The 9,530-nt window shown below is 37.8% G+C and overlaps 1 pseudogene; it reads left to right on the top strand.

Annotated features, from left to right (window-relative positions):
* Positions 1–287: 287 nt before the first annotated feature.
* Positions 288–1,641, top strand: LOC101132004 (inositol polyphosphate multikinase-like; annotated as a pseudogene).
* Positions 1,642–9,530: the final 7,889 nt, after the last annotated feature.

Here is a 9,530-nt window from a genome sequence, read left to right as displayed (position 1 = left end):
TTAAGGGACATTAAGAGAGTCCTGCTTAGTCTGTCTACTGGGCAGCGCCGGGGCCTGCGGCTGCACAGGAGCCGGAGCCGGGAGCCGCGCTCCGCCAAGAGTTGGGCAGACGCCCCCCTCCCCTGGTCGTCATGGGCCCCCTCCCGGGGCCTCAGCGGGCACCAGCCGCGGGAACCCCCGGGCCTCCTCGTGCCCGAGCCTGAGCGACCCTCGGGTTCTCCGGCGCCCCCTCCCTCGCCCTATTTTTTTTCCTGCTCTCGCTACCGCTACCGCTTCTGCTCTCGGTTATGGCAAAAGAGCCACCATCACCCCTCCGGGTCGAGGCGCCAGCCCCCCGGAAATGCGGGACCCACCGGCGATCGAGGCTATCCCTGAGGGCACCGGGCAGCCGGCGGGCGGCAGACTCCGCTTCCTCAAAGGCTAAGTGCCCCTTTCGCATCAGGTGGCCGGACACATGAACGGGAAGGACAAAGTGGGTATACTGCAACACTCAGATGGCACAGTTTTGAGACAGTTACAACCACCTCCAAGGGGCCCAAGAGAGCATATGGTTTATGCTGCTGACTGTTCTGATGGTGTTCTTCTAGAGCTACGAAAATATTTGCCAAAATATGGCATCTGGTCACCTCCCACTGCACCAAACGATTTATACCTAAAACTGGAAGATGTGACACATAAATTTAATAAGCCCTGTATAATGAATATAAAGATAGGGCAAAAAAGCTATGATCCTTTTGCCTCATCTGAGAAGATTCAGCAAGTACCCATTAATGGAAGAGATCGGGTTTCTTGGTGCTTGGCATGAGGGTTTACCACGTTCATTCCGATAGCTATGATATACAAAACCAGCATTATGGAAGAAGCTTAACGAAAGGAACTATAAAGGATGGAGTCTCCGGATTTTTTCATAATGGGTACTGCCTAAGAAAAGATGCTGTTGCTGCCAGTATTCAGAAGATTGAGAAAATTCTGCAGTGGTTTGAAAACTAGAAGCAGCTTAACTTTTATGCAAGTTCATTACTATTGGTTTATGAAAGTTCATCTCAGCCAACCACTACAAAATTGAATGACAGAAGTTTGGCAGAAAAGTTTTTGTCCAAAGGACAACTGTCAGACACAGAGGTACTAGAGTAAAATAATAACTCTCATGTATTAAGTTCCACAGTGAATGGAAAAATAGAGGCTTAAGTGGGCAAAAACTTGTCCAAGATGTATGCTCGTCACAGGAAAATGTATACAAAAACCATCACAGTCAGACTTCAATGAAAGTTGAAAATCTAGAGCAAGACAATGGGTGGAAAAGCATGTCACAGAACATTTAAACGGAAATGTACTTTCCCAACTGGAAAAAGTTTTCTACCATCTTCCCACTGGTTGCCAAGAGATTGCTGAAGTAGGAGTGCGAATGATAGATTTTGCTCATGTGTTCCCTAGCAGCACAATAGATGAGGGATATATTTATGGGCTAAAGCATTTAATTTCTGTACTTCGAAGTATTTTAGACAATTGAATCCTCTGTTGCAGTCGTTTTAAGGGGTGGGCCAATCATAATGAAGAGGAGCAGTCAATATCTCTGCACCTTTAATGCTATGTAAAAAATTTGTATTGTGAGTCAACATTTTATTTGTCTTTATACTTTTGGAAGAAAGGTTAACTTTTTTATACTCTTTCTCAGGAAAACTAATTATTTGTTCATTAGAAAGCTATGAAGAATAAAGAAACTTAGGAATGTTAAGCAGGGAACGTGGTGGTACATGGCTTAAACATCTTTTTTGGCTCAAGCAAAATGCAAATCATTATTCAGTCATTAAGTGTTTAGTTAGCTTTCTGTAGCCAATTCATGTCCAACTCTGTCCACCCAGCCTTGACAATGAGCCATATCTAAAATATTACATTATTAGAACACCTACCAAGATCTCGAAAGCACAGGTTGTTGTTCTTAGTATTGCTATGTATGAAGTTACTAAAACTGGTGAAAATTCTACTTCAGAAATAAGTGATGTTTAGGTTTTATATTAAAAGTTCAGACCAGCATATCAAAGGGTGCTTCTTAGTGAAATGATTTAGAATTGTTGCATTCCAAAAGCAGGTTTTCTCTTTAATTTTTACATCTCTCTCTCAAAATATTATACTTCATGAAAAAGACAGTTGATGTGGATGACAACAGCAAAGTCTCGAAATTAAGGGCACACTAATTGTCCTTACTGGGGTTAGGGGAAGAGAGAGGTTATTTTCAAGGAACAAAATATTTTTCTTTACAATCTTTCATTTATGAGAAAATTGGAATATAAATTTATAACATTGTGAAAAGTATCATAAACCATATAACTTTTTATCTAAATGCAGCTTTAAAAAGTAAATAATTGAAGTTTTATTTCTCCTCTAAATAACTTGAATTGTTTTCTTTAAAAATTTATGTATTTATATGTCCCCATTTAGTTAAGTGGTAGTGTAAATGTATGTTGTTAAAAGCAGTTTCTCAGAATTATAGTAAACAATGAAAGATAATATCTAATTAGGTTGTTATAAAAAATACTATGTGTAAATTAGTCCATCATATAGGGTTTGGTGCGTATCTAAATTCATGCTTCTATTTCACTCTTGTTCAAAACAGTTTTATATTATTTTGAACAGTGAAATTATAACTTAATTTCATGGGGACAGGGACAGTACTACAGTTCCTGGAAGAATTAGATTTGTATTATCTTTGTTTCCCACCCACCACCTTAAAAAAAAATCAACCAGTTATTTGTCATTGAAAACATTTAAAACATTTGTGTCTTCAAATACATATGACGTGAATGTTGTCATTACTTGCACTTTGATTCACTAATAACATTTCTAGGGAGTTATATGTTTTGTCATATTTCTGGAAAATATTTTGGGGATGTAAATTGTTTCTCCTATTTTTCTTCTAGAGTCACAAATTGAATTTTAAAATCTGAGTACCTTTGTTGTGGTGTGGAGAAAATTATCACATTTTTATCTTTATTTTACCTTCTCAACCTTCTCTGGGGGTGCTTTGCAAATACCTGAGTCCAAACAGAAGAACCGAATAAATGCTCTATGAACTCTATCCTTAGTAAATCTATTAAACCTGAATAACTTAAAAGATGATGTGCATTTTGGCCGGGTGTGGTGGCTCACGCCTGTAATCCCAGCACTTTGGGAGGCTGAGGCAGGCAGATCACGAGGTCAGGAGATCGAGACCATCCTGGCTAACACAGCGAAAGCCCGTCTCTACTAAAAATACGAAAAATAGGCCGGGCGTGGTGGCAGGTGCCTGTAGTCCCAGCTACTCAGGAGGCTGAGGCAGGAGAATCACGTGGACCTGGGAGGCGGAGCTTGTAGTGAGCTGAAATCACGCCACTGCACTCCAGCCTGGGCGACAGAGCGAGACTCCATCCAAAAAAAAAAAAAAAACAGATCATGTGCATTTTGTAATAGAAAAATTTGATTTTAATTTTTTATTTAGAATTGGTGTATTTATCATAGGGACTTCCAATTTTTCTTCACTTTTCAAATGAATATTGGCTATAGTTTTATGAATGAATGAATTTCAAGTCATAATTAACAATCAGAAAATTTTTAGTTTCACTTCTTTCTTTTACAATATGGACTTTTGTTGTTATTTGGATAGTGGTTCAATAAATCTTAAGCTCAGATAATTAAATACTATTTTGAGTCTTAACAAGATACTGAGGCTTTTTTTTGTATGGGATAATATCAACCTATGCACAATGAATTAAATAAACAAGTATTATCAGATTTTTTGCACATTTTAGCTCAATAAAATCTGAATTAACTGTTCAACTTTTTTTATCTGTATTTGGAAATATAATTTTGTAAAATCAATGTCTTACCTTTTTGATACAATAGATCATGTTTTATTTTTAATAAAGCAAGAAGCCCTTTTATCTGTTGTTTTTCAGGGAAGGGATTAATATTTAATTCTGTTTGTTTACATTTGTTATCATTGTTATCCAGTGCTCATTTTATATTGCTTTATAAGTAAGCTTAGGTATAACAGAATAAGTATCCGTTTATGTAATCTACATGTGACTATTTTAGTCTCTCTCAGTCACTTAATATTGTGCTGAAATTTACCACTGTGGGGATGAATGATCACTACTCACCAAGCATATTTGAACATGTAAATGCTTAAGAAATAAGCATAATACGGATATAGTTGGGTTAATAGGATTCTTACAGTTTTTTCCCCTATGAAACATAAGTAATGATTTTAGTGTATTTCTTATGGAATACACATATTTAAAAAGGACTTTAAGAAATTGTGGATGTGAATAATACCTTTTTCTAATAAAATTTAAATTGTATAATAGTTTTATAATAAAGTATTTAATTGATATTTTAATATGAATGGACATTGCATAGATTCAAATAAATTAAAATAAGTGATAAATGCTAAATATTTTACCTAAATAGTTTTTCAAGAAACAGTTATGAAAATGTGTATATTAAATGGCTCTAATGTGGAGCTTGTGGTATTTCAACTCAGTATTCATTATTCTTTGTTTTGTGTGTCTGGAAAGATTGTACTTACTTTTCCTCTTTACACTACCGTTTGTTCTTATGGGGCTCTAAACTGTTCAACTGAATAAGAACCTTTGTCTGTATTTCAATTGAGCATAATTTAGTATTTTATGATTTCCAAGATGATGTTCTTATGTCTATCAAGTCTATGTATCAAATTTATAACATCATTTAAGAAAAAGGAATTTCCATAGATACTTCAGTTGCAATTTTTTGTTTCACACAGCTGAAAATGCATTTGTTTTTAGGGGTTGGAATATTATAGAAGATGTAGGATGAAAGAAAACAATAGAACAATGAAAGAATTCTGTTTGTGAAATTACAGGAATCGTGTCCACTATAGTAAAGCATTGTCATCATTTTAATACATTTTCTCTTAGTAGCTTGGCATTTTATACTTTAAAACTTGATTTGCTTTAAAAATTGTTTACAATGCTTACCTTCTTTCTACAGTGCCTTTAGCTTTGATTTGATACGTTTTGTACCCTAAGTTACCCTTTCTATTACATATTTTTGATGTTTACATAGCCTAGGAAACGCCGATTCCTTTTTAATAATTGTCAATCTGGTTATCTAAAGAGGTAACAATTATCTGTTAATGCTTTGGAAAAACAAGTGGGATTGCCTTTGGAGGCCAGGCTTCTAGTTCATTCAAAGGTATTTCTTGGATTTATGCCATGTGTTAAGCATTTTTAGCCCCCAGTATTACAACTGTGAACCAAACAGATAAGGCCCTAACCATTTTCAGCATTCTCTTTGGATGGGGTGGGATTGGGGACTTAATTGAAATAGAGATATAGAAAAATAGGCATGTAAATAAGATAATAAGGTTGAAATGAAGCAGCCAACAATAGTTGAAGTTAGAAGTAATATTTTGCAGTATTGTAACCTCTATTTAAGTTTTGGTAGTAGTTACAGATAGCATAAAAAAGCCTTAATTTTTCACTTTCCTTGCTGGCAAAGGTATGTTTATTTAGACTGTCCATTTAAAGTAATGTTTAACATAAATATTACTGTGGAAAACATTCCATTACATATTCCCAAGCAAATGAGCTGCATCTTCTTTACTGTATTTTACAACTTAGCACAACAGTTTTAGGCCTCAGTCTTCACATCACTGGTATTTTAAATTTGGCAATGAATATGAAATTACTTTTGACTTACAGACTGATTATATTGAAAATGCATTAATTTCTTAGAAAAGTTTGGAGCCTCTATCTTTTTTTGAGTTAATATTTAAATTCTCATTACTTATTTTAATAGCCTGTACTAAGTGAAAATATTACTTATGCAAGTAAACAAATCACTATAGGCTTTCAAGACTTTTCTTTAATTTTAAATTTTGTCATCATTGAGGTTTAAATTTTTTACCTGCTCTCCACTTAAAATATATGTTAACAGTTTGTGAAGTGAAATAGTTTTAAGTATGATGTATGATGCACCTGCAGATAAATGAAAATGGTGTGCACAAAGACACTTTACTATGGGAACTGTACTGGAAGATTTATGAAAGCATGTGAAATTGCACCTAAAATTGTGTTATTAGTGACTATAAGCAGCAATGCTAAATTTATTGTACTTGATGAATGAATGTATTTAGTCTAGCCACAGTTACTTTGTTAAATGTATAAATGTCTTTAGGGTTTTTTTTTTTTTTAAATGTGTTTGTAATTTGCCGTATTGTGGGGATGTATTTGGACTGCAGGGGTTATTGTCAGTGTGTGATTTGTGTTTTTATTTCATAGAATCATCTAATGTGTTATACCAATTTTTATACGTGCTATTTACATAATTCTAATAACCGTATATTTGACCATTAAAATGTTTTGCATTGGAAGAAAAAAAGGGAGTCCTGCTTACTCATCAGGAATTGTTCCTTTTTCTTTAGCACAACATGGGAGAAATGTGTCCCCTGGAGAGATGGCACTTAGGGATGCTGGTTGCCTTTCTACTTAGTAAGATTTCAGAATTGGTGCAACGTTAGCAAAAGTATTACGTCCCCTTCTGAACATCTGGAATTTAAGCTGAGAGAAAACATTATTCTCTTGCTCTGAGGAACTCTCAAGGCACTGATATAGTGCTGGATATTCCCTTCAACAGTGTCCATATAGTCCACACTTTGCATTCAGGTATTATCTCTTTTTTTTTTCATTAATTTTGACCCAAATTTTTCCACCTTAGGAGGAATCTGGTGCACCTGTTGTGCTGGCCAAATTGCCAGTAGCCTAGTATGTGAGTCTCCCTCAGTCCACTCAGATGGAGGACAATTAAACAGGTACAAAATTAGTGGACTATTGCATCCATGAAGACCTCACCATCAAATTCAGCTTTATTCCTAATTTTGCTGAATGAGGATAAGGAGTTTGGCAAAGACAAGGGCTACCAAATACTCCATGTTCTCCTCTACACTCCCTGGCTTCCCCTGCTTTTAGGCCAGGCTGTGTGCTTAGTTATTGTCAATGGACTCGGAAGAGAAGGATATATGTCTCTTCTGGCCTGAAGCAGTTAAGAATATCGCAACTCTGGCAACTCTTCCTCTGTCGTGGAAACCTCAGAAACCACGGCCGGGCGCGGTGGCTCACGCCTGTAATCCCAGCACTTTGGGAGGCCAAGGCAGGCGGATTACCTGAGGTCAGGAGATGGAGTCCAGCCTGGCCAACGTGGTGAAACCCCGTCTCTACTAAATATACAAAAATTAGCCGGGCGTGGTGGCAGGTGCCTGTAATCCCAGCTACTCTGGAGGTTGGGGCAAGAGAATTGCTTGAACCCTGGAGGTGGAGGTTGCTGTGAGCGGAGATCGAGCCATTGCACTCCAGCCTGGGGGACAAGAGCGAGACTTCGCCACTCCCCCACCATAAAAAAGAAACCACACATGTTGAAGTGCTGGAATAATAAGATCAGAGAGATGTGAGTCTCTGAGAACTAGATGGAGTTTCAAAAAACGAGAGATTTTCAAGAAAAGTTGGCCAGTGCGGTGGCTCATGCCTGTAATCCCAGCACTTTGGGAGGCTGAGGCAGGCAGATCACCTGAGGTCAGGAGTTTGAGACCAGCCTGGCCAACATGGGGAAAGCCTGTCTCTACTAAACATACAAAAATTAGCCAGGCATGGTGGTGAGAGGTGAAGCCAGCTGGACTTCTGGGTAGGGTGGGGACTTGAAGAACTTTTCTGTCTTCCACGTGGTTTGTAAAATGCACCTATCAGTGCTCTGTAAAAACACACCAATAGTTGCTCTGTGGCTAGCTAGAGGTTTGTAAAATGCACCAATCAGTGCTCTGTGGCTAGCTGGACGTTTGTAAAATGGACCAGTCAGCACTCTGTAAAAAGGACCAATCAGCACTCTGTAAAATGGACCAATCAGCAGGACATGGGCAGGGACAAATAAGGCAATAAAAGTTGACCGCCCCAGCCAGCGGCAGCAACCGGTACCGGTTCTCTTTCATGGAGCTTTGTTTTTTTTACTCTTCACAATTAATCTTGCTGCTGCTCATTTTTTGGGCACTTGCCACCTTTAAGAGTTGTAACACTCACCTGAAGGTCTGCGGCTTCATTCTTGAAGTCAGCCAAACCATGAATCCACCAGAAGGAACAAACTCTGGACACGGTGCAGGCCTGCAATCCTAGGTAGTTGAGAGGCTGAGGTAGGAGAATTGCTTGAACCTAGGAGGTGGAGGTTGCAGTGAGCTGAGCTCACACCATTGCGCTCCACCCTGGGTAAGAAAGCAAGACTGCATTTCAAAAAAAAAGTCTTAACAGACTTTTAATATCACCACATTCGTTCCAAGTATAGTTGAGTTTCTGTATTCATGTATTCTGAATCTGTGGATTCAACCAACCAAGAATTGAAAATATTTTTAAGAAATGGATGGTTGGGTCTGTAGTGAACCTGTACAGTACAACGTTTTTTCTTGTCATGATTCTATGAAAACACAGTATAATGACTATTTACATATCATCTTTACTGTATGAAGTGTTATAAGTAATCTAGAGATGATTTAAAGTATGAGGAGAGAATGTGCATAGGTTATATGCAAATATACTATTTTATATCAGAGATTTGAGCATCTGTGGATTTTGGTATACTAGAGGGGTCCTCAGACCAATCCTCCATGGATGCTGAGAGACAACTGTATATTCTATAAAGAAGATTTAGTTGGCGATGGATAAACTAAACTAGGTCTCTCCTGGGGACCTGAGGAACCACTGTTGTCTTTCTGAGGACCAGAGGAACAAATAATATAAGGAGGTCTGCAGAGGGTGTGGACCTTAATTTCTAAATTCTTTTATCTTCAACACACGGCCTTATGGAGAGAGGAGAGAGAGCGAGAGAGAGCGAGAGAGAGAGGCTGAAAAGAACGTAGTGTGGTGTTCTAGTCTAACTACATGGAGAGTACATTTTTCCTAAGGCTGGAGAGTCAAAGTAGGTACAGTGGACAAATTTGTGCATTTTCCTTTAGGTACAACATGGAATCTTACTGCTTTGTGTTTAGTATTTCCACATAAAGACAAGATTGGTCCAGGAAGAACACTACACAAAAAGAAGCTAATGCACTCCTAATACTTAGAGCAGAGCAGGATTGCCTCCACAGGACTTTCACCAGGAGACCAGGGTCAGTGTCCACACTCCTCTTAACTTCATGGTCTCCCTAGAGAGAGGTAAAAAGAGAAACAGACATTTAATAAATCCTTGCTACATATCAGGACGTGTGTGTATCTCTTTATCTGTATTATCTCTTCTAACTGTTAAGACAATCTTGAGGGTAGAAATATTATTTCAATAAATCAAGAAAGTGAGGATAAGAGAGGTAATCTTTCAAAAGACACATGGGAGTTGAGCATTGGTGTGGTGGATTCCAGAGCCCAAGCTCTTAGACATCGTATTATGTTGACTCACTTAGTATAAACATATAGTACCCCAAATTTGCAAAATTTGCTTTCATTGAGGTGAAATTCACATAATAAGCAATTAATCATTGT

This window comes from Gorilla gorilla, chromosome 14, assembly GCF_029281585.2.
Source record: "Gorilla gorilla gorilla isolate KB3781 chromosome 14, NHGRI_mGorGor1-v2.1_pri, whole genome shotgun sequence".
In the NCBI taxonomy this organism is placed as follows: Eukaryota; Metazoa; Chordata; class Mammalia; order Primates; family Hominidae; genus Gorilla; species Gorilla gorilla.
This window is presented reverse-complemented; position numbering and strand designations above follow the sequence as displayed.